The sequence below is a fragment of the Scatophagus argus genome, unplaced genomic scaffold (genome assembly GCF_020382885.2).
Source record: "Scatophagus argus isolate fScaArg1 unplaced genomic scaffold, fScaArg1.pri scaffold_41_ctg1, whole genome shotgun sequence".
NCBI classification, from domain to species: domain Eukaryota; kingdom Metazoa; phylum Chordata; class Actinopteri; family Scatophagidae; genus Scatophagus; species Scatophagus argus.
Genome location: NW_025421239.1, coordinates 15,529 through 39,639, shown reverse-complemented (window position 1 = coordinate 39,639; position 24,111 = coordinate 15,529). Strand labels below are relative to the sequence as shown.

Here is a 24,111-nt window from a genome sequence, read left to right as displayed (position 1 = left end):
ATAAAAGTTAAAAGGTGGGCAATAAATAGGAATAAAATAAGTGCTGTTCACGGCAAATCATGCGTGTTCAATAAATTATTTCATACTACACAAAGTTATTTCATTCACAATATGTCAGTTCATGCTTAATAGGGTTAATTCATTATATACACACAATAAAATCCAATGTAACAACAAGGTATTCAAGCATTACAAATTCATGCAATAATGCCCAATAATAAGAACTTTAGTAAGAGGGAACAGTTAAAAAAGAAGAGTATAATATGGTAATTTTATTAAGAGACCATAATATTACTACCCATAGAACAACAGAATTCTGTTTTGTTTTTCTACTGTCGAGGTTTTCAGCAAACGACAAGTTGTCATCAATAAAAGCAACGAGATCCAATGTTCAGGTAAGACAATGATTTATTTATTTATTTCTACAGGTCGTACTTATTCCTGTTAAAAAAGCAAAAATGGCATGGATTGTGTCCTCTTCCCTCTCCCCTCCCCCTCTCCCCCCATACAGTAAGATTACTAAGTCACATTAAGACCCAGAGGGATCCGAGTCTTCAGCCTGTCAATCCAGCACCTCTCCCTCCATCTTCTTTGGCCTCCCGTCCACGTCGGGCAAGTCTCCAGACCCATAACAATTAACTGTTGTGTAGTAGAGTGGGAACGGAAGTGGTTGACCAGTGGAGTTTGTCGTCTACCTTCCCTAATGTTATAAAGGTGTTGTTTCAACCTGGCCAGGATTGTGTTTCCTGTCTCTCCTATGTATAATAGATTGCATACTGGACATTGTAAACAATAGACCACATTTTTCTCTCTAATGGAAAAATTTCCATTCACTGAGATTCCTCTGCCACTGTGGGGATTGTATAGGAATTTCCTATGTTTAAAAATCCACTGATCCTGTGGCTTCTCCTTCATATTTTTCCCAAAGGAGGCCTTAACCAATACATCTTTTAAATTTTTATTTTTCCTAAATGCAGAGATTATCCTATAATTTTTTAAGAGTGAGTGGTCCATCATAAAATGCTGAAAATTATTCTTCAATATATTCTGTAGCCCTGTATAGTGATTGGAGAAGGTGGTAATTAGTGGCACTACTGCGTCTGCGCAATTATTAATATTGCGTACTTGGCCGTCGCCATTTTGTGATGAGGTGCTTAAATTAGTAGCACCTGTGGTGGTCCGCAGAGATGCCAATGTATTGCTTTTTACAGAACGGAGGAAGCGTTTGGAGTAGCCCCGTCGTCTCAGACTGGTAAACAGAGTTGAAACAGCGTCTTCCAAATCCATCGGACATGAACAAATACGGTAAAATCTAATAATTTGAGATTTAACTATTCCTCTGAACGTGTGTTTAGGGTGAAAGCTGCTTTTGTGCAGCAGCGCGTGGGTATCTGTTGGTTTAAAATAAACCTTGGTGCATAATTTTTTACTTTGTTTATTAATATGTTGAAAGTAGACCGTAGTGTCCAGGAAATTGACCTCCTTCGAGTCCAGGTGATGTTTCACTTTGATGGAGGGGTGATGGTGATTTAAAATATGGATGAATTGTAAAAAATTCTCCTCTCCATGTTCCCAGGCTCCTATGATGTCATCCAAGAATCGAAAATAAAAAGATGGCTGGAAGGGACATTTTTGAAGTGCGCTCCGCTCCCATTCACTCATATAGAGGTTTGCGTAGGAGGGGGCGTACCTGTGTCCCATAGCTGTTCCCTGGACCTGAACATAATATTGTTTGTCGAAAGTAAAATCATTACAGGTTAGGCAGATTTCTAATAGCTGTAATATTTCTTCATCCGGTCTATTTCTATCTGGGTATCTGTTAAATATAGTGCGAATAGCTTGTAGTCCCACGCGAGTATCTATATTAGTATATAAGCTGTCTATATCGATGGTAAATAGGACAGCTTCACTCGGTAGAGTTAACGAACGGATTTTGTCAATAAAATGGTAAGTATCCTTTAAATAACTCGGATGTCTAGTGGAGAGGGAGCCTAAGAAGAAGTCGATGTATTGAGAAATGTTGTATGTCACACTGCTACAGTCTGAGACGATCGGTCTGCCAGGAGGGATCGTATGCGGAACCGTCCATGTATGTGGTTCCTTATGGATCTTCGGCAGCAGGTAAAAACGCCGTTCACGAGGATTATCAGGGCCAAATAGAAAATCCCGTTGTTTAGCTGATATATATTTCTTCTGATATAAATTTTGGATTATTAAGCGGATTCTATTTTGTGTTATATGTTGGAGGCTCGACTGTACAGGTTTATAATAAGTCGTGTTTGACAGCTGTCTTTTAGCCTCCAGAGCATATTGTTGCTTGTCCATTATAACTATTTTTGATCCCTTATCTGCCGGCTTTATTACTATATGGGGATTATTCTGAAGAGACCTGATAACTTCTTCCGGTGAAGACGTATTATTTTTTTGTATTGTGGGTGGGATATAGTTATTAAGACTACGTACGTCTTGCCGAATTAATTCTTTTACTTTATCGTCCACATATTCCCACGCAGGTTCCCAATTAGAAGGAAAAGTGAACGGCATTTTATTTGATTCTGCATTCCGAAAATAATCCAAAAGCTTTATTTTTCTGTGATATTGATATAGATCCCTGCGCAATTCCTCTGTGTCGAAAGTGCGTGGGGGCGGAATAAAGGTGAGTCCCTTCTCCAACAGATTAATTTGGGCTTGATTGGGTCGGAATAGTGTTGCTAAATTTAGAATATTCGATTCCGAGCCCCAGGTGAATTCCGGAGCGACGGTAACGGTCCGGTCCTGCGTAAACGGTCGTAAATTAATCGAGCGTGCTACAGTTGGGGCGGGGCGAGGCGGTGATTCGGAGGGGAGAAGAAGAGCGTTATTCTCTCCTCCGGGTGCCTGTATCGGCTGAGGTAAATCTACAAATTTAACTGCAATTCCAGACACCAATGTTTAAATATTGTTTCTGCAGTGGTGGGTGTCCAGTGGATGCTATCTGCAGTTGTGACAAACTGATTTTCAGGAATTGGACTGAGAAAGGGGAGATGGAGGGAAATACAGTGATTAATAGCTGCCAGGTTACTTCTCTGCTCCTGTGGGAGACTAGGTGAGTAATTAATCAGGGGCACAAAAATGCCAGCATTAGGGAAGGCAGTTTGTGCTCTCTTGAACAGCATTCTCATTTGCTTATTGGTGGTTTTACGTGGGTCTTGGTTTCTGTTGTTTAGCCCCACGGACAGCACCACCACCTTCACGTGTGGATGGGGAGAAGTTTTTTCCAAGAGTCTCCAAAAATGGTAAGTTGAAGCTCCTGGGTAGCTGTCTATTTGTATTTGTTTGTTATTGTAAGCTGGGATGCGGTTTAAGTTGGAGTCTCCTATAAACCAGATTGGTTTTGTGCCTTGAAAGCTCCAATCTATTAGTTTAGCTCCTGGTCTAGCTTTATGACATACTGGTAAGGTTATTTTAGAGTTTGAATTGCGATTGTTCTGTTCCAAGTTGGTTTGTTGTTTTGCAGGTACCATGCATGGCAGGGCCAGGTGGCTGTGTGGATCCCCCTCGCCAGAGGTAGGTACAGTTTTTGAGGTGGGGGGGTCAGAGAGGTTATTTCTGTTCGGGTCGTCAGCATTGTTATGCTTATCAGACCCACGTCTCATCATGTGTTTCCTCCCCACCTTTGTTTGGGTAGACAAAGTCACCACCCTCTGTGGTTGGGGGTCCAGGTGCAGGCCCGATGTTATTGCCGGTCCTACAGGGGAAGCAGACGGATCAGGAGTTAAAACTGTAATAGGTGAGTCTTCCTCTAGGACAGCTACATTTGACAATATAAGCCCAGTTAGAGGTGGCTGATTACTAGACTGGTTGTTGTGCTTATACTTAAAATGACTTTTGCCACAGGCTCTCTTTTTCCCTCTTTTTTCTTTCCAGGGTTTTCCTGTTCTACGGGGGCTGATAAAGTCTTCTCCAGAAGCTGATCGGTCCGAGCCAGTGAAATTATCCCTCGAAGGAGTCTCACCATCCCGAGCGCTGTTCCGGGAGGGAGCACGGCGTGGAAGGGGAGAGGGATGGGGGACAGGGGGAAGAGGAGCAGGCACCGGAGGAGCAGAGGAGTCAGGAGCTGTTCTGGAGGGGTGGGGGTGAATCTGGGACACTAGTTTTGCTGTTTCCACTGCTGTGAGTTTTTTAATACAGACAATGGGGGAAAGTGGCACTAGAGGAAGTTTCCTTGTATTCTGAGCCAAAAGGGAGCCGGATGTACGTTCCACCACCTTAGGTGTGGACTGCTCCTGAGGAGGAGGGAGGTCTATTAGTCCTTCCTCATGGCTATTTAAGATATGGTCAATTAACCTTGGTTTTGGCCCCAAGTGAAGAGACTTCTGATAGGCTGCCTGTTTTTTAGGTTTGGGAAGGGGCGGAAATTCCTGCCTGTCTCCCAGATTTAGCCCCTTGGGGTCCATACCATCCATCAGTGGTTCTGTAGGTGGTTGAGATGGGGCGCTACAGGTAAGTGGTGAATTTATATGGGGTTGTAATGCAGCCTGTGCGTTCTGCACAGTCTGAGAGCTCAATTTTGCTCTGTAGCGTTTTCTGGCCCAGTTAACTGCAATCTGAAATGCTGTCTCATTAAAGGAAGTACTGCTGATTGTGTTGATTATTGTCTGATAATGCTCTTGTAGAATGGAAAGGTTTCTGCTCATCCAGGCCTCAGTGTTACTGGCTACAGCCTGTCTGACCGTATCTGAAGGTGAGGAGGGCTTAATAAAAGCTGTCAGTTTTTTGATCTGTTTGTACATGCCCTGTGGTGGGCTCTGAGTAGCAATAGCATGATCTATGATTTCTTTATGATGTACAGCCTGCAACAATTTAAAGAAGGCTTTAGCTGACTGCCTAGTAGCTACATCCAGAGCTAATGGTAGCGGGGCTACTATGGCTGCTTGTTCCCTGTCTGCCCTGTGTGTGTCAGTCTTCTGTATGTTTGGGTCTTTGTTCCTGTAGGGTCCTCTATTACTCACTGGAAGGCTGGATCGGGCTGCCTGGGACCTGTGGATAAACACCATCGTTAGAGTGAGACCTACCTGTGCCTGGGCCCGATGGCTCACCAGGCCGGAGTTCTGTAGCAGCAGTCCCCAGGAGCAGTTGCTGGTAATCCACCTCTTTCTGTATCTGTAAAACAGAGTCTGTAGACTTGTTGGTGGAAAACAGGTCAGATGTCCATTAGCAACACAGTTTGTTGTTTAGTCCTCCTGTAGGTGATGTAAAAGCTGCTTTCCAGTTATTGGTGGTGATAAAAAAAATTCCAAGTGGCAGGTGGCTCACTCTAACTGTTAAAAAGTAACTTTATTATTAAGAAAAATAAAAGGTACAATAAAAACCACACACTGCAGAAAAACTGACAGTGGGGTGTTAAAACCATAAAATTATGGTTAAAAAGGTCCTTGGTTTGGCCCGATGCAGTCAGATTCCCTAACGTTTCGCAGATTTTTCCTGCTTCTTCAGAGGGATTTGCAGTGAGAAGAGGCCCAGCCATATTTGAAGAGTTGTAGGAGGGAAAACAGGTTCCCTCCCACAAGCTTCAGTGGCTTCCTCTGATTGGTTAGTAGAGGGGTGTACCTGGCTAAGGTTTAAAGGAACAGGGACCACTAAGGTAAGTAAGATAAGTAAAAGAAAAATGTTTATAAAATAATACAATAAAAATATATATAAAAGGGATTAAAAAAGAAAGAGTGTGGATGGATGGAACCCCCCCTCCCTTTAAAGAGTAAAGTGTGATGGGGGTGTGGGAACACAGCAAATCCAAATCCCTGGCAACTGGCTAGGTTAGGTTAGGGAAACAATAGTCTCATTTTTTTCCGGGATTGTGACTTGTAGTGCACTGGCACAGGGATTCAGGTAAGACCGTTCATTTTTTTTTTTTTCCACAATCGTGTGTATATATATATGTGTGTTTCTTTTTTCAGGGTCTACAGGGAGTCTGCGGCCAGTTTAATGGTTCCAGGATCTACAGGAGCTGTTCAAAAAGGTAAGTGGTTGAATCATAATTTAATGTAAAAAAATGTTCTTTTTGTGTATGTCCTGTCTCCTCTACTCCTCTCAGGGGAACGTTGAGCCGATGTCTGGTGCTGTCTCCCAGTGGACCGGGGATGTCCTCACCAAATGGACTCAACCAATCCCAGGTCCGGCAATGGATACTGTCCGTGGGGCCCGACGCGGAGGAGAGGCCAAAAACCAAACACCGGGGCTGGAGAGGGAATCCCCTAAGAGAGGCAAGGAGATGTGGGACTGGAAAAGGATGGAGGTTAAGGTAAATAAAGGGACAACAAAGGGGTTGGGGTTAGGCATGGGGGTTAAGGTAAATAAAAGGAGAAAACAAACTGGTTGGGGTTAGGTATGGGGGTTTAAAGTTGGATCAAGACCTGGAGTGGGGACAGAGGTTGGGGTTAGGAGTGGGGGGTAGTAGTGGTTAGGGTCAGGGATTAACACCTGGAAGGGGTCAGGGGTTGGGATTAGGGATAGGGATAGGGATGGGGGTCTATTAAAAAGTGCGGTTATGGTTAAGGTCAGGGCCGTGGCAGGTTAAGGTTAGGAACAACGGTACCGGTGGTGGGCGGGAAAAAAAACCACAGGAACAGTGATATATACTGGAAGTTGTTCAGGCCTACAGGAGAAAAGAATTGGAGAATCATTATTGAAAGAATGGATGAGCGAGGATGGAGGAGTGGCAGGCTAAATCCACAATTGTGGTCCAGCAGGAGGAGAGGAGGAGGAGAAGAAGAGGAAGAGAAGAACAAGACAACAATCCCGGCCATGGTAGATCCCTTGTGTGGGTAAAAAATAAAAAAATATATAAAAAAAGAGGAAACTGTATTTTGTATCCCCTATTAAGGTGTCTATCTGTATAGGTACAGCTTCATCCCATGTAATTTTTTATGGATATTAAAATGTTCTACATGGGGTTCAGGAGTGTCCTGTTAAGTGATGTTCTTGCCTGGGTCAGTCTTCCTGATGAACAAAGCATGTGTCGGGTCCCTCTAGTGGGTAAGTATAAGTAGAGCAGGTCTCTTAGTAAGTGCAAAAATAGGTTAAAAATAAATAGTCAATAAATTAGTAAATAAATACAAGAATTCATGGATGGACAATAAAAGTTAAAATGTGGGCAATAAATAGGAATAAAATAAGTGCTGTTCACGGCAAATCATGCGTTTTCAATAAATTATTTCATACTACACAAGGTTATTTCATTCACAAATTGTCAGTCAGTTCATGCTTAATAGGGTTAATTCATTATATACACACAATAAAATCCAATGTAACAACAAGGTATTCAAGCCTTACAAGTTCATGCAGTAATGCCCAATAATAAGAACTTTAGTAAGAGGGAACAGTTAAAAAAGAAGAGTATAATATGGTAATTTTATTAAGAGACCATAATATTACTACCCATAGAACAACAGAATTTTGTTTTGTTTTTCTACTGTCGAGGTTTTCAGCAAACGACAAGTTGTCATCAATAAAAGCAACGAGACCCAATGTCCAGGTAAGACAATGATTTATTTATTTATTTCTACAGGTCGTACTTATTCCTGTTAAAAAAGCAAAAATGGCATGGATTGTGTCCTCTTCCCTCTCCCCTCCCCCTCTCCCCCCATACAGTAAGATTACTAAGTCACATTAAGACCCAGAGGGATCCGAGTCTTCAGCCTGTCAATCCAGCACCTCTCCCTCCATCTTCTTTGGCCTCCCGTCCACGTCGGGCAAGTCTCCAGACCCATAACAATTAACTGTTGTGTAGTAGAGTGGGAACGGAAGTGGTTGACCAGTGGAGTTTGTCGTCTACCTTCCCTAATGTTATAAAGGTGTTGTTTCAACCTGGCCAGGATTGTGTTTCCTGTCTCTCCTATGTATAATAGATTGCATACTGGACATTGTAAACAATAGACCACATTTTTCTCTCTAATGGAAAAATTTCCATTCACTGAGATTCCTCTGCCACTGTGGGGATTGTATAGGAATTTCCTATGTTTAAAAATCCACTGATCCTGTGGCTTCTCCTTCATATTTTTCCCAAAGGAGGCCTTAACCAATACATCTTTTAAATTTTTATTTTTCCTAAATGCAGAGATTATCCTATAATTTTTTAAGAGTGAGTGGTCCATCATAAAATGCTGAAAATTATTCTTCAATATATTCTGTAGCCCTGTATAGTGATTGGAGAAGGTGGTAATTAGTGGCACTACTGCGTCTGCGCAATTATTAATATTGCGTACTTGGCCGTCGCCATTTTGTGATGAGGTGCTTAAATTAGTAGCACCTGTGGTGGTCCGCAGAGATGCCAATGTATTGCTTTTTACAGAACGGAGGAAGCGTTTGGAGTAGCCCCGTCGTCTCAGACTGGTAAACAGAGTTGAAACAGCGTCTTCCAAATCCATCGGACATGAACAAATACGGTAAAATCTAATAATTTGAGATTTAACTATTCCTCTGAACGTGTGTTTAGGGTGAAAGCTGCTTTTGTGCAGCAGCGCGTGGGTATCTGTTGGTTTAAAATAAACCTTGGTGCATAATTTTTTACTTTGTTTATTAATATGTTGAAAGTAGACCGTAGTGTCCAGGAAATTGACCTCCTTCGAGTCCAGGTGATGTTTCACTTTGATGGAGGGGTGATGGTGATTTAAAATATGGATGAATTGTAAAAAATTCTCCTCTCCATGTTCCCAGGCTCCTATGATGTCATCCAAGAATCGAAAATAAAAAGATGGCTGGAAGGGACATTTTTGAAGTGCGCTCCGCTCCCATTCACTCATATAGAGGTTTGCGTAGGAGGGGGCGTACCTGTGTCCCATAGCTGTTCCCTGGACCTGAACATAATATTGTTTGTCGAAAGTAAAATCATTACAGGTTAGGCAGATTTCTAATAGCTGTAATATTTCTTCATCCGGTCTATTTCTATCTGGGTATCTGTTAAATATAGTGCGAATAGCTTGTAGTCCCACGCGAGTATCTATATTAGTATATAAGCTGTCTATATCGATGGTAAATAGGACAGCTTCACTCGGTAGAGTTAACGAACGGATTTTGTCAATAAAATGGTAAGTATCCTTTAAATAACTCGGATGTCTAGTGGAGAGGGGGCCTAAGAAGAAGTCGATGTATTGAGAAATGTTGTATGTCACACTGCTACAGTCTGAGACGATCGGTCTGCCAGGAGGGATCGTATGCGGAACCGTCCATGTATGTGGTTCCTTATGGATCTTCGGCAGCAGGTAAAAACGCCGTTCACGAGGATTATCAGGGCCAAATAGAAAATCCCGTTGTTTAGCTGATATATATTTCTTCTGATATAAGTTTTGAATTATTAAGCGGATTCTATTTTGTGTTATATGTTGGAGGCTCGACTGTACAGGTTTATAATAAGTCGTGTTTGACAGCTGTCTTTTAGCCTCCAGAGCATATTGTTGCTTATCCATTATAACTATTTTTGATCCCTTATCTGCCGGCTTTATTACTATATGGGGATTATTCTGAAGAGACCTGATAACTTCTTCCGGTGAAGACGTATTATTTTTTTGTATTGTGGGTGGGATATAGTTATTAAGACTACGTACGTCTTGCCGAATTAATTCTTTTACTTTATCGTCCACATATTCCCACGCAGGTTCCCAATTAGAAGGAAAAGTGAACGGCATTTTATTTGATTCTGCATTCCGAAAATAATCCAAAAGCTTTATTTTTCTGTGATATTGATATAGATCCCTGCGCAATTCCTCTGTGTCGAAAGTGCGTGGGGGCGGAATAAAGGTGAGTCCCTTCTCCAACAGATTAATTTGGGCTTGATTGGGTCGGAATAGTGTTGCTAAATTTAGAATATTCGATTCCGAGCCCCAGGTGAATTCCGGAGCGACGGTAACGGTCCGGTCCTGCGTAAACGGTCGTAAATTAATCGAGCGTGCTACAGTTGGGGCGGGGCGAGGCGGTGATTCGGAGGGGAGAAGAAGAGCGTTATTCTCTCCTCCGGGTGCCCGTGTCGGCTGAGGTGAGTCTAAAAATTTAACTGCAATTCCAGACACCAATGTTTAAATATTGTTTCTGCAGTGGTGGGTGTCCAGTGGATGCTATCTGCAGTTGTGACAAACTGATTTTCAGGAATTGGGCTGAGGAAAGGAAGGTGAAGGGAGATACAGTGATTAATTGCTGCCAGGTTGTTCTTCTGCTCCTGCGGGAGAGTAGGTGAGTAATTAATCAGAGGAAAAAAAATACCAGCGTTAGGAAATGCTGTCTGTGCTCTCTTGAACAGTATTCTCAGTTGTTTATTGGTTGTTTTATGTGGGTCCTGGTTTCTGTTATTCAGTCCCACGGACAGCACCACCACCTTCACATGTGGATGAGGGAGAGTTTTTTCCAGGAGTCTCCACAGATGGTAAGTGGATGCTCCTGGATAGCTGTCAATTTGTATTTGGCTGTTATTATAGGCTGGAATACGGTTCAGATTGGAGTCCCCTATGAGCCAAATAGGTTTTGTGCCTCGGAGACTCCAGTCTATTAGTTTTGATCCTGGTCTAGCCTTATGACATACAGGTAAGGTTATTTTAGAGTTTGAATTGCGATTGTTCTGTTCCAAGTTGGTTTGTTGTTTTGCAGGTACCATGCATGGCAGGGCCAGGTGGCTGTGTGGATCCCCCTCGCCAGAGGTAGGTACAGTTTTTGAGGTGGGGGGATCAGAGAAGTTGTTTCTATTTTGGTCGTCAGCAGTTTTATGCTTATCAGACCCACATCTCATCATGTTTTTCCTCACCACCTCTGTTGGGATAGACAAAGTCACCACCCTCTCTGGCTGGGGGTCCAAGGACAGGCCCGATGTTATTGCCGGTCCTACAGGGGAAGCAGACGGATCAGGAGTTAAAACTGTAATAGGTGAGTCTTCCTCTAGGACAGCTACATTTGACAATATAAGCCCAGTTAGAGGTGGCTGATTACTAGACTGGTTGTTGTGCTTATACTTAAAGTGACTTTTGCCACAGGCTCTCTTTTTCCCTCTTTTTTCTTTCCAGGGTTTTCCTGTTCTACGGGGGCTGATAAAGTCTTCTCCAGAAGCTGATCGGTCCGAGCCAGTGAAATTATCCCTCGAAGGAGTCTCACCATCCCGAGCGCTGTTCCGGGAGGGAGCACGGCGTGGAAGGGGAGAGGGATGGGGGACAGGGGGAAGAGGAGCAGGCACCGGAGGAGCAGAGGAGTCAGGAGCTGTTCTGGAGGGGTGGGGGTGAATCTGGGACACTAGTTTTGCTGTTTCCACTGCTGTGAGTTTTTTAATACAGACAATGGGGGAAAGTGGCACTAGAGGAAGTTTCCTTGTATTCTGAGCCAAAAGGGAGCCGGATGTACGTTCCACCACCTTAGGTGTGGACTGCTCCTGAGGAGGAGGGAGGTCTATTAGTCCTTCCTCATGGCTATTTAAGATATGGTCAATTAACCTTGGTTTTGGCCCCAAGTGAAGAGACTTCTGATAGGCTGCCTGTTTTTTAGGTTTGGGAAGGGGCGGAAATTCCTGCCTGTCTCCCAGATTTAGCCCCTTGGGGTCCATACCATCCGCCAGTGGTTCTGTAGGTGGTTGAGATGGGGCGCTACAGGTAAGTGGTGAATTTATATGGGGTTGTATTGCAGCCTGTGCGTTCTGCACAGTCTGAGAGCTCAATTTTGCTCTGTAGCGTTTTCTGGCCCAGTTAACTGCAATCTGAAATGCTGTCTCATTAAAGGAAGTACTGCTGATTGTGTTGATTATTGTCTGATAATGCTCTTGTAGAATGGAAAGGTTTCTGTTCATCCAGGCCTCAGTGTTACTGGCTACAGCCTGTCTGACCGTGTCTGAAGGTGAGGAGGGTTTAATAAAAGCTGTCAATTTTTTAATCTGTTTGTACATGCCCTGTGGTGGGCTCTGAGTAGCAATAGCATGATCTATGATTTCTTTATGATGTACAGCCTGCAACAATTTAAAGAAGGCTTTAGCTGACTGCCTAGTAGCTACATCCAGAGCTAATGGTAGCGGGGCTACTATGGCTGCTTGTGCCCTGTCTGCCCTGTGTGTGTCAGTCTTCTGTATGTTTGGGTCTTTGTTCCTGTAGGGTCCTCTATTACTCACTGGAAGGCTGGATCGGGCTGCCTGGGACCTGTGGATAAACACCATCGTTAGAGTGAGACCTACCTGTGCCTGGGCCCGATGGCTCACCAGGCCGGAGTTCTGTAGCAGCAGTCCCCAGGAGCAGTTGCTGGTAATCCACCTCTTTCTGTATCTGTAAAACAGAGTCTGTAGACTTGTTGGTGGAAAACAGGTCAGATGTCCATTAGCAACACAGTTTGTTGTTCAGTCCTCCTGTAGGTGATGTAAAAGCTGCTTTCCAGATATTGGTGGTGATAAAAAAATTCCAAGTGGCAGGTGGCTCACTCTAACTGTTAAAAAGTAACTTTATTATTAAGAAAAATAAAAGGTACAATAAAAACCACACACTGCAGAAAAACTGACAGTGGGGTGTTAAAACCATAAAATTATGGTTAAAAAGGTCCTTGGTTTGGCCCGATGCAGTCAGATTCCCTAACGTTTCGCAGATTTTTCCTGCTTCTTCAGAGGGATTTGCAGTGAGAAGAGGCCCAGCCATATTTGAAGAGTTGTAGGAGGGAAAACAGGTTCCCTCCCACAAGCTTCAGTGGCTTCCTCTGATTGGTTAGTAGAGGGGTGTACCTGGCTAAGTTTTAAAGGAACAGGGACCACTAAGGTAAGTAAGATAAGTAAAAGAAAAAATGTTTATAAGATAATACAATAAAAAAATATATAAAAGGGATTAAAAAAGAAGGAATGTGGATGGATGGAACCCCCCCCCTCCCTTTAAAGAGTAAAGTGTGATGGGGGTGTGGGAACACAGCATATCCAGATCCCTGGCAACTGGCTAGGTTAGGTTAGGGAAACAATAGTCTCATTTTTTTCAGATTGTGACTTGTAATGCACTGGCACAGGGATTCCAGGTAAGGCCGTTCATTTTTCTTCCCACCATCATGTGTATATGTATGTGTGTTTCTTTTCAGGGTCTACAGGGAGTCTGCGGCCAGTTTAATGGTTCCAGGATCTACAGGAGCTGTTCAAAAAGGTAAGTGGTTGAATCATAATTTAATATAAAAAAGTGTTCTTTTTATGTATGTCCTGTTTCCTCTACTCCTCTCAGGGGAACGTTGAGCTGATGTCTGGTGCTGTCTCCCAGTGGACCGGGGATGTCCTCACCAAATGGACTCAACCAGTCCCAGGTCCGGCAATGGATGCTGTCCGTGGGGCCCGACGCGGAGGAGAGGCCAAAAACCAAACACCGGGGCTGGAGAGGGAATCCCCTAAGAGAGGCAAGGAGATGTGGGACTGGAAAAGGATGGAGGTTAAGGTAAATAAAGGGACAACAAAGGGGTTGGGGTTAGGCATGGGGGTTAAGGTAAGTAAAAGGAGAAAACAAACTGGTTGGGGTTAGGTATGGGGGTTTAAAGTTGGATCAAGACCTGGAGTGGGGACAGAGGTTGGGGTTAGGAGTGGGGGGTAGTAGTGGTTAGGGTTAGGGATTAACACCTGGAAGGGGTCAGGGGTTGGGATTAGGGATAGGGATGGGGGTCTATTAAAAAGTGCGGTTATGGTTAAGGTCAGGGCCATGGCAGGTTAAGGTCAGAAACAACGGTACTGGTGGTGGGCAGGAAAAAAAACACAGGAGCAGTGATGTATGCTGGAAGTTGTTCAGGCCTACAGGAGAAAAGAATTGGAGAATCATTATTAAAAGAATGGATGAGCGAGGATGGAGGAGTGGCAGGCTAAATCCACAATTGTGGTCCAGCAGGAGGAGAGGAGGAGGAGAAGAAGAGGAAGAGAAGAACAAGACAACAATCTCCGCCATGGTAGATCCCTTGTGTGGGTAAAAAATAAAAAATATAAAAAAAGAGGAAACTGTATTTTGTGTCCCCTATTAAGGTGTCTATCTGTACAGGTACAGCTTCATCCCATGTAATTTTTTATGGATATTAAAATGTTCTACATGGGGTTCAGGAATGTCCTGTTAAGTGATGTTCTTGCCTGGGTCAGTCTTCCTGATGAGCAAAGCATGTGTCGGGTCCCTCTAGTGGGTAAGTATAAGTAGAGCAGGTCTCTTAGTAAGTGCTAAAATAGGTTAAAAATAAATAGTCAATAAATTAGTAAATAAATACAAGAATTCATGAGTAGACAATAAAAGTTAAAAGGTGGGCAATAAATAGGAATAAAATAAGTGCTGTTCACGGCAAATCATGCGTGTTCAATAAATTATTTCATACTACACAAGGTTATTTCATTCACAAATTGTCAGTCAGTTCATGCTTAATAGGGTTAATTCATTATATACACACAATAAAATCCAATGTAACAACAAGGTATTCAAGCCTTACAAATTCATGCAATAATGCCCAATAATAAGAACTTTAGTAAGAGGGAACAGTTAAAAAAGAAAAGTATAATATGGTAATTTTATTAAGAGACCATAATATTACTACCCATAGAACAACAGAATTCTGTTTTGTTTTTCTACTGTCGAGGTTTTCAGCAAACGACAAGTTGTCATCAATAAAAGCAACGAGATCCAATGTTCAGGTAAGACAATGATTTATTTATTTATTTCTACAGGTCGTACTTATTCCTGTTAAAAAAGCAAAAATGGCATGGATTGTGTCCTCTTCCCTCTCCCCTCCCCCTCTCCCCCCACACAGTAAGATTACTAAGTCACATTAAGACCCAGAGGGATCCGAGTCTTCAGCCTGTCAATCCAGCACCTCTCCCTCCATCTTCGTTGGCCTCCCGTCCACGTCGGGCAAGTCTCCAGACCCATAACAATTAACTGTTGTGTGGTAGAGTGGGAACGGAAGTGGTTGACCAGTGGAGTTTGTCGTCTACCTTCCCTAATGTTATAAAGGTGTTGTTTCAACCTGGCCAGGATTGTGTTTCCTGTCTCTCCTATGTATAATAGATTGCATACTGGACATTGTAAACAATAGACCACATTTTTCTCTCTAATGGAAAAGTTTCCATTCACTGAGATTCCTCTGCCACTGTGGGGATTGTATAGGAATTTCCTATGTTTAAAAATCCACTGATCCTGTGGCTTCTCCTTCATATTTTTCCCAAAGGAGGCCTTAACCAATACATCTTTTAAATTTTTATTTTTCCTAAATGCAGAGATTATCCTATAATTTTTTAAGAGTGAGTGGTCCATCATAAAGTGCTGAAAATTATTCTTCAATATATTCTGTAGCCCTGTATAGTGATTGGAGAAGGTGGTAATTAGTGGCACTACTGCGTCTGCGCAATTATTAATATTGCGTACTTGGCCGTCGCCATTTTGTGATGAGGTGCTTAAATTAGTAGCACCTGTGGTGGTCCGCAGAGATGCCAATGTATTGCTTTTTACAGAACGGAGGAAGCGTTTGGAGTAGCCCCGTCGTCTCAGACTGGTAAACAGAGTTGAAACAGCGTCTTCCAAATCCATCGGACATGAACAAATACGGTAAAATCTAATAATTTGAGATTTAACTATTCCTCTGAACGTGTGTTTAGGGTGAAAGCTGCTTTTGTGCAGCAGCGCGTGGGTATCTGTTGGTTTAAAGTAAACCTTGGTGCATAATTTTTTACTTTGTTTATTAATATGTTGAAAGTAGACCGTAGTGTCCAGGAAATTGACCTCCTTCGAGTCCAGGTGATGTTTCACTTTGATGGAGGGGTGATGGTGATTTAAAATATGGATGAATTGTAAAAAATTCTCCTCTCCATGTTCCCAGGCTCCTATGATGTCATCCAAGAATCGAAAATAAAAAGATGGCTGGAAGGGACATTTTTGAAGTGCGCTCCGCTCCCATTCACTCATATAGAGGTTCGCGTAGGAGAGGGCGTACCTGTGTCCCATAGCTGTTCCCTGGACCTGAACATAATATTGTTTGTCGAAAGTAAAATCATTACAGGTTAGGCAGATTTCTAATAGCTGTAATATTTCTTCATCCGGTCTATTTCTATCTGGGTATCTGTTAAATATAGTGCGAATAGCTTGTAGTCCCACGCGAGTATCTATATTAGTATATAAGCTGTCTATATCGATGGTAAATAGGACAGCTTCACTCGGTAGAATTAGCGAACGGATTTTGTCAATAAAATGGTAAGTATCCTTTAAATAACTCGGATGTCTAGTGGAGAGGGGGCCTAAGAAGAAGTCGATGTATTGAGAAATGTTGTATGTCACACTGCTACAGTCTGAGACGATCGGTCTGCCAGGAGGGATCGTATGCGGAACCGTCCATGTATGTGGTTCCTTATGGATCTTCGGCAGCAGGTAAAAACGCCGTTCACGAGGATTATCAGGGCCAAATAGAAAATCCCGTTGTTTAGCTGATATATATTTCTTCTGATATAAGTTTTGAATTATTAAGCGGATTCTATTTTGTGTTATATGTTGGAGGCTCGACTGTACAGGTTTATAATAAGTCGTGTTTGACAGCTGTCTTTTAGCCTCCAGAGCATATTGTTGCTTGTCCATTATAACTATTTTTGATCCCTTATCTGCCGGCTTTATTACTATATGGGGATTATTCTGAAGAGACCTGATAACTTCTTCCGGTGAAGACGTATTATTTTTTTGTATTGTGGGTGGGATATAGTTATTAAGACTACGTACGTCTTGCCGAATTAATTCTTTTACTTTATCGTCCACATATTCCCACGCAGGTTCCCAATTAGAAGGAAAAGTGAACGGCATTTTATTTGATTCTGCATTCCGAAAATAATCCAAAAGCTTTATTTTTCTGTGATATTGATATAGATCCCTGCGCAATTCCTCTGTATCGAAAGTGCGTGGGGGCGGAATAAAGGTGAGTCCCTTCTCCAACAGATTAATTTGGGCTTGATTGGGTCGGAATAGTGTTGCTAAATTTAGAATATTCGATTCCGAGCCCCAGGTGAATTCCGGAGCGACGGTAACGGTCCGGTCCTGCGTAAACGGTCGTAAATTAATCGAGCGTGCTACAGTTGGGGCGGGGCGAGGCGGTGATTCGGAGGGGAGAAGAAGAGCGTTATTCTCTCCTCCGGGTGCCCGTGTCGGCTGAGGTGAGTCTAAAAATTTAACTGCAATTCCAGACACCAATGTTTAAATATTGTTTCTGCAGTGGTGGGTGTCCAGTGGATGCTATCTGCAGTTGTGACAAACTGATTTTCAGGAATTGGGCTGAGGAAAGGAAGGTGAAGGGAGATACAGTGATTAATTGCTGCCAGGTTGTTCTTCTGCTCCTGCGGGAGAGTAGGTGAGTAATTAATCAGAGGAAAAAAAATACCAGCATTAGGAAATGCTGTCTGTGCTCTCTTGAACAGTATTCTCAGTTGTTTATTGGTTGTTTTATGTGGGTCCTGGTTTCTATTATTCAGTCCCACGGACAGCACCACCACCTTCACATGTGGATGAGGGAGAGTTTTTTCCAGGAGTCTCCACAGATGGTAAGTGGATGCTCCTGGATAGCTGTCAATTTGTATTTGGCTGTTATTATAGGCTGGGATACGGTTCAGATTGGAGTCCCCTATGAGCCAAATAGGTTTTGTGCCTCGGAGACTCCAGTCTATTAGTTTTGATCCTGGTCTAGCCTTATGACATACAGGTAAGGTTATTTTAGAGTTTGAATTGCAATTGTTCTGTTCCAAGTTGGTTTGTTGTTTTGCAGGTACCATGCATGGCAGGGCCAGGTGGCTGTGTGGATCCCCCTCGCCAGAGGTAGGTACAGTTTTTGAGGTGGGGGGATCAGAGAAGTTGTTTCTATTTTGGTCGTCAGCAGTTTTATGCTTATCAGACCCACATCTCATCATGTTTTTCCTCACCACCTCTGTTGGGATAGACAAAGTCACCACCCTCTCTGGCTGGGGGTCCAAGGACAGGCCCGATGTTATTGCCGGTCCTACAGGGGAAGCAGACGGATCAGGAGTTAAAACTGTAATAGGTGAGTCTTCCTCTAGGACAGCTACATTTGACAATATAAGCCCAGTTAGAGGTGGCTGATTACTAGACTGGTTGTTGTGCTTGTACTTAAGATGACTTTTGCCACAGGCTCTCTTTTTCCCTCTTTTTTCTTTCCAGGGTTTTCCTGTTCTACGGGGGCTGATAAAGTCTTCTCCAGAAGCTGATCGGTCCGAGCCAGTGAAATTATCCCTCGAAGGAGTCTCACCATCCCGAGCGCTGTTCCGGGAGGGAGCACGGCGTGGAAGGGGAGAGGGATGGGGGACAGGGGGAAGAGGAGCAGGCACCGGAGGAGCAGAGGAGCCAGGAGCTGTTCTGGAGGGGTGGGGGTGAATCTGGGATACTAGTTTTGCTGTTTCCACTGCTGTGAGTTTTTTAATACAGACAATGGGGGAAAGTGGCACTAGAGGAAGTTTCCTTGTATTCTGAGCCAAAAGGGAGCCGGATGTACGTTCCACCACCTTAGGTGTGGACTGCTCCTGAGGAGGAGGGAGGTCTATTAGTCCTTCCTCATGGCTATTTAAGATATGGTCAATTAGCCTTGGTTTTGGCCCCAAGTGAAGAGACTTCTGATAGGCTGCCTGTTTTTTAGGTTTGGGAAGGGGTGGAAATTCCTGCCTATCTCCCAGATTTAGCCCCTTGGGGTCCATACCATCCGCCAGTGGTTCTGTAGGTGGTTGAGATGGGGCGCTACAGGTAAGTGGTGAATTTATATGGGGTTGTATTGCAGCCTGTGCGTTCTGCACAGTCTGAGAGCTCAATTTTGCTCTGTAGCGTTTTCTGGCCCAGTTAACTGCAATCTGAAATGCTGTCTCATTAAAGGAAGTACTGCTGATTGTGTTGATTATTGTCTGATAATGCTCTTGTAGAATGGAAAGGTTTCTGCTCATCCAGGCCTCAGTGTTACTGGCTACAGCCTGTCTGACCGTGTCTGAAGGTGAGGAGGGTTTAATAAAAGCTGTCAATTTTTTGATCTGTTTGTACATGCCCTGTGGTGGGCTCTGAGTAGCAATAGCATGATCTATGATTTCTTTATGATGTACAGCCTGCAACAATTTAAAGAAGGCTTTAGCTGACTGCCTAGTAGCTACATCCAGAGCTAATGGTAGCGGGGCTACTATGGCTGCTTGTTCCCTGTCTGCCCTGTGTGTGTCAGTCTTCTGTATGTTTGGGTCTTTGTTCCTGTAGGGTCCTCTATTACTCACTGAAAGGCTGGATCGGGCTGCCTGGGACCTGTGGATAAACACCATCGTTAGAGTGAGACCTACCTGTGCCTGGGCCCGATGGCTCACCAGGCCGGAGTTCTGTAGCAGCAGTCCCCAGAAGCAGTTGCTGGTAATCCACCTCTTTCTGTATCTGTAAAACAGAGTCTGTAGACTTGTTGGTGGAAAACAGGTCAGATGTCCATTAGCAACACAGTTTGTTGTTCAGTCCTCCTGTAGGTGATGTAAAAGCTGCTTTCCAGTTATTGGTGGTGATAAAAAAATTCCAAGTGGCAGGTGGCTCACTCTAACTGTTAAAAAGTAACTTTATTATTAAGAAAAATAAAAGGTACAATAAAAACCACACACTGCAGAAAAACTGACAGTGGGGTGTTAAAACCATAAAATTATGGTTAAAAAGGTCCTTGGTTTGGCCCGATGCAGTCAGATTCCCTAACGTTTCGCAGATTTTTCCTGCTTCTTCAGAGGGATTTGCAGTGAGAAGAGGCCCAGCCATATTTGAAGAGTTGTAGGAGGGAAAACAGGTTCCCTCCCACAAGCTTCAGTGGCTTCCTCTGATTGGTTAGTAGAGGGGTGTACCTGGCTAAGGTTTAAAGGAACAGGCACCACTAAGGTAAGTAAGATAAGTAAAAGAAAAATGTTTATAAAATAATGCAATAAAAATATATATAAAAGGGATTAAAAAAGAAGGAGTGTGGATGGATGGAACCCCCCCTCCCTTTAAAGAGTAAAGTGTGATGGGGGTGTGGGAACACAGCAAATCCAGATCCCTGGCAACTGGCTAGGTTAGGTTAGGGAAACAATAGTCTCATTTTTTTCCAGATTGTGACTTGTAATGCACTGGCACAGGGATTCAGGTAAGACCGTTCATTTTTCTTCCCACAATCATGTGTATATATATGTGTGTTTCTTTTTCAGAGTCTACAGGGAGTCTGCGGCCAGTTTAATGGTTCCAGGATCTACAGGAGCTGTTCAAAAAGGTAAGTGGTTGAATCATAATTTAATGTAAAAAATGTTCTTTTTATGTATGTCCTGTCTCCTCTACTCCTCTCAGGGGAACGTTGAGCCGACGTCTGGTGCTGTCCCCCAGTGGACCGGGGATGTCCTCACCAAATGGACTCAACCAGTCCCAGGTCCGGCAATGGATGCTGTCCGTGGGGCCCGACGCGGAGGAGAGGCCAAAAACCAAACACCGGGACTGGAGAGGGAATCCCCTAAGAGAGGCAAGGAGATGTGGAACTGGAAAAGGATGGAGGTTAAGGTAAATAAAGGGACAACAAAGGGGTTGGGGTTAGGCATGGGGGTTAAGGTAAGTAAAAGGAGAAAACAAACTGGTTGGGGTTAGGTATGGGGGTTTAAAGTTGGATCAAGACCTGGAGTGGGGACAGAGGTTGGGGTTAGGAGTGGGGGGTAGTAGTGGTTAGGGTTAGGGATTAACACCTGGAAGGGGTCAGGGGTTGGGATTAGGGATAGGGATGGGGGTCTATTAAAAAGTGCGGTTATGGTTAAGGTCAGGGCCGTGGCAGGTTAAGGTTAGGAACAACGGTACCGGTGGTGGGCGGGAAAAAAAACCACAGGAACAGTGATATATACTGGAAGTTGTTCAGGCCTACAGGAGAAAAGAATTGGAGAATCATTATTGAAAGAATGGATGAGCGAGGATGGAGGAGTGGCAGGCTAAATCCACAATTGTGGTCCAGCAGGAGGAGAGGAGGAGGAGAAGAAGAGGAAGAGAAGAACAAGACAACAATCCCGGCCATGGTAGATCCCTTGTGTGGGTAAAAAATAAAAAAATATATAAAAAAAGAAACTGTATTTTGTATCCCCTATTAAGGTGTCTATCTGTATAGGTACAGCTTCATCCCATGTAATTTTTTATGGATATTAAAATGTTCTACATGGGGTTCAGGAGTGTCCTGTTAAGTGATGTTCTTGCCTGGGTCAGTCTTCCTGATGAACAAAGCATGTGTCGGGTCCCTCTAGTGGGTAAGTATAAGTAGAGCAGGTCTCTTAGTAAGTGCAAAAATAGGTTAAAAATAAATAGTCAATAAATTAGTAAATAAATACAAGAATTCATGAGTAGACAATAAAAGTTAAAAGGTGGGCAATAAATAGGAATAAAATAAGTGCTGTTCACGGCAAATCATGCGTTTTCAATAAATTATTTCATACTACACAAAGTTATTTCATTCACAATATGTCAGTTCATGCTTAATAGGGTTAATTCATTATATACACACAATAAAATCCAATGTAACAACAAGGTATTCAAGCCTTACAAGTTCATGCAGTAATGCCCAATAATAAGAACTTTAGTAAGAGGGAACAGTTAAAAAAGAAGAGTATAATATGGTAATTTTATTAAGAGACCATAATATTACTACCCATAGAACAACAGAATTTTGTTTTGTTTTTCTACTGTCGAGGTTTTCAGCAAACGACAAGTTGTCATCAATAAAAGCAACGAGACCCAATGTCCAGGTAAGACAATGATTTATTTATTTATTTCTACAGGTCGTACTTATTCCTGTTAAAAAAGCAAAAATGGCATGGATTGTGTCCTCTTCCCTCTCCCCTCCCCCTCCCCCCCCACACACAGTAAGATTACTAAGTCACATTAAGACCCAGAGGGATCCGAGTCTTCAGCCTGTCAATCCAGCACCTCTCCCTCCATCTTCTTTGGCCTCCCGTCCACGTCGGGCAAGTCTCCAGACCCATAACAATTAACTGTTGTGTAGTAGAGTGGGAACGGAAGTGGTTGACCAGTGGAGTTTGTCGTCTACCTTCCCTAATGTTATAAAGGTGTTGTTTCAACCTGGCCAGGATTGTGTTTCCTGTCTCTCCTATGTATAATAGATTGCATACTGGACATTGTAAACAATAGACCACATTTTTCTCTCTAATGGAAAAGTTTCCATTCACTGAGATTCCTCTGCCACTGTGGGGATTGTATAGGAATTTCCTATGTTTAAAAATCCACTGATCCTGTGGCTTCTCCTTCATATTTTTCCCAAAGGAGGCCTTAACCAATACATCTTTTAAATTTTTATTTTTCCTAAATGCAGAGATTATCCTATAATTTTTTAAGAGTGAGTGGTCCATCATAAAATGCTGAAAATTATTCTTCAATATATTCTGTAGCCCTGTATAGTGATTGGAGAAGGTGGTAATTAGTGGCACTACTGCGTCTGCGCAATTATTAATATTGCGTACTTGGCCGTCGCCATTTTGTGATGAGGTGCTTAAATTAGTAGCACCTGTGGTGGTCCGCAGAGATGCCAATGTATTGCTTTTTACAGAACGGAGGAAGCGTTTGGAGTAGCCCCGTCGTCTCAGACTGGTAAACAGAGTTGAAACAGCGTCTTCCAAATCCATCGGACATGAACAAATACGGTAAAATCTAATAATTTGAGATTTAACTATTCCTCTGAACGTGTGTTTAGGGTGAAAGCTGCTTTTGTGCAGCAGCGCGTGGGTATCTGTTGGTTTAAAATAAACCTTGGTGCATAATTTTTTACTTTGTTTATTAATATGTTGAAAGTAGACCGTAGTGTCCAGGAAATTGACCTCCTTCGAGTCCAGGTGATGTTTCACTTTGATGGAGGGGTGGTGGTGATTTAAAATTTGTATGAACTGCAGAAACTTCTCCTCTCCATGGTCCCAGGCTCCTATGATATCATCCAAGAAGCGGAAATAAAAAGATGGCTGGAAGGGACACTTTTGAAGTGCGCTCCTCTCCCACTCGCTCATATACAGATTCGCGTAGGACGGAGCGTACCTGTGTCCCATCGCTGTTCCCTGGACCTGAACATAATATTGTTTGTCGAAAGTAAAATCATTACAGGTTAGGCAGATTTCCAATAACTGTAATATATCTTCATCTGGTCTGTTTCTATCTGGGTATCTGTTAAATATAGTGCGAATAGCTTGTAGTCCCACGCGAGTATCTATATTAGTATATAAGCTGTCTATATCGATGGTAAATAGGACAGCTTCACTCGGTAGAGTTAACGAACGGATTTTTTCAATAAAATGGTAAGTATCTTTTAAATAACTAGGGTGTTTGGTGGACAGGGGACCTAGGAATGAATCAATATACTGAGAGATGTTATACGTTGCACTGTTACAGTCTGAGACGATCGGTCTGCCCGGAGGGATCGTATAAGGAACCGTCCACGTCTGTGGTTCCTTGTGGATTTTTGGAAGCAGGTAAAAACGCCGTTCCCGGGGATTGTCGGGACCAAATAAAAAATCACGTTGTTTGGCTGATATGTATTTTCTCTGATATAAATTTTGGGTTATTGTACGGATTTTGTTTTGTGTAGTATGTTGGAGGCTCGACTGTATAGATTTATAATAAGTCGTGTTTGACAGCTGTCTTCTAGCCTCCAGAGCATACTGTTGTCTGTCCATTATAACAATTTTGGATCCTTTATCAGCCGGCTTTATTACTATATGGGGATTATTCTGAAGAGACCTGATAACTTCTTCCGGTGAAGACGTATTATTTTTTTGTATTGTGGGTGGGATATAGTTATTAAGACTACGTACGTCTTGCCGAATTAATTCTTTTACTTTATCGTCCACATATTCCCACGCAGGTTCCCAATTAGAAGGAAAAGTAAACGGCGTTTTATTTGATTCTGCATTCCGAAAATAATCCAAAAGCTTTATTTTTCTGTGATATTGATATAGATCCCTGCGCAATTCCTCTGTGTCGAAAGTGCGTGGGGGCGGAATAAAGGTGAGTCCCTTCTCCAACAGATTAATTTGGGCTTGATTGGGTCGGAATAGTGTTGCTAAATTTAGAATATTCGATTCCGAGCCCCAGGTGAATTCCGGAGCGACGGTAACGGTCCGGTCCTGCGTAAACGGTCGTAAAT

General features: G+C 43.0%; 1 long non-coding RNA gene across 2 annotated transcripts; it reads left to right on the top strand.

Annotated features, from left to right (window-relative positions):
* The first annotated feature begins 16,148 nt into the window (after positions 1-16,148).
* LOC124055977 lies at positions 16,149-18,291 on the top strand. 2 transcript variants are annotated; one of them, XR_006842922.1, is made up of 6 exons: positions 16,149-16,340; positions 17,170-17,304; positions 17,426-17,494; positions 17,716-17,765; positions 17,887-17,988; positions 18,126-18,291. It is a non-coding gene; the product is annotated as an uncharacterized LOC124055977 (long non-coding RNA). The 2 variants fall into 2 exon arrangements; XR_006842921.1 differs by lacking the exon at positions 16,149-16,340 and having other exon boundaries at positions 16,855-17,304.
* The last annotated feature ends 5,820 nt before the right edge of the window (positions 18,292-24,111 follow it).